Source organism: Myotis myotis, unplaced genomic scaffold (assembly GCF_014108235.1).
Source record: "Myotis myotis isolate mMyoMyo1 unplaced genomic scaffold, mMyoMyo1.p scaffold_m19_p_15, whole genome shotgun sequence".
Taxonomy (NCBI): Eukaryota; Metazoa; Chordata; class Mammalia; order Chiroptera; family Vespertilionidae; genus Myotis; species Myotis myotis.
The window spans coordinates 18098017-18099497 of NW_023416319.1; positions in this window are offsets into that span (position 1 = coordinate 18098017).

Consider the following 1481-nt stretch of genomic DNA (forward strand, 5'->3'; position numbering starts at 1 on the left):
TGTTTAGGAGTGTGTTGCTTAATTTCTACACATTCATCAATTTTCTAATTTTCCTCCTGTTACTGAATTCTAGTTTCACACCTTTGTGGTTGGAAAGATACTTGATATAATTTCTGTCTTCTTGAATTTGTTGGAACTTGTTTTGTGCCCTAACCTATTCTGGAGAATGTTCCAAGTGCACTTGGGAAGAATGTGTATTCGAAAGCCAAACTTGGCATGCATACAAGGCTCCTGTTTTTTTTGTGTTTTTTTCCTTTTTTAAAATTTCATATTTTGTTACACTTACATTGTGTTTAACTATCTTGATCCACCTTCATTCCCATGGATGAGTTTTCTTTTCATAAACTTTCTACTTTAGAATATAGTTTTAGATTTGCAAAAAAGTTTTGAAGATAATGCAGAATTCCATGGATGCGTTTTCATTTCTTACTGTTGTTTCCTTTCTGAAATTATTATCCGTCCATGTTTGGCAAACTTCTACTCTTCTTCAAAATTCAGTCGATCTCCATTCCTGGACCGTGCTGCATTACCCCAAAGTGGAAAAACACATGCTTAGTTTGCCAGCGAAGCTGGGTCATCAATATTTATGAGGCAGGGAACTTGATATTGCCCCAAAAAGCATTGCAGAAGTTGTGAGGAAAACCAGAACTTTGTTCTTCCTTAAACTTACTTTACGTTTTAGTTAATTTTGAATTGTTTGGCTGCCCCTTGATGAGTTTTCCATGTCCTTCAATTGTCAGGATCTCTCTGACCTTTGTTTCCATGTCTTTAAACATTGCTATCTCCTACCAACTGGCCTGAACTCTCCAAAAAAGTCAATGCCATGAAAACTAAAACCAAAATGTAGGTGGGCCATGGGAGATTAAAGGAGACTAGAGATATAATTGAATGTAAGTGTGAAACTTGATTGGATCCCGACCGAAAACAAATAAAGGTATAAAATAAATTGTGTGTGTGTGTGTGTGTGTGTGTGTGTGTGTGTGTGTGTGTGTGTGTGTGTAGCGTGGGGGACAAATGAAGAACTTTAAATATGGATGTACTAGGTGATATTGAGTTAATGTTAATTTTCTTAGGTGTTAATGGTGTTATGGTTATGCAGTAGAATGGTCCTTATTCTTGGGAAATGCATGCAGAGGTCTTCTTGATGTCTGGAATTTACTTTCAGATGATTCAGTGAGAATAAAAGTGATTGTGCGCCTTGAAGGCGATGGCCATTCTTTTAATTTTTCAAAAGGTTCGAAACCTATGAAAAGCGGGTGTGGAGGGAGCGTCTTGCTCTCCAGCGTGATATGGTTAGGTTAGGGCCCAGCATTGTGCTGGGAACTTTCTAGCAGCTCAGACACTTGCTCCAATTGCCCGGAACTAGAAAATCACAGTGGGATTCCTTTGTGCTCTTTCCCCTTTCTCCTCTTTACTCGCTCAATTCCTCCTTGAGGAGAACGCACCTGCAAGAGGCTTCTTGTCCCTCGCCGCTCCCCGTA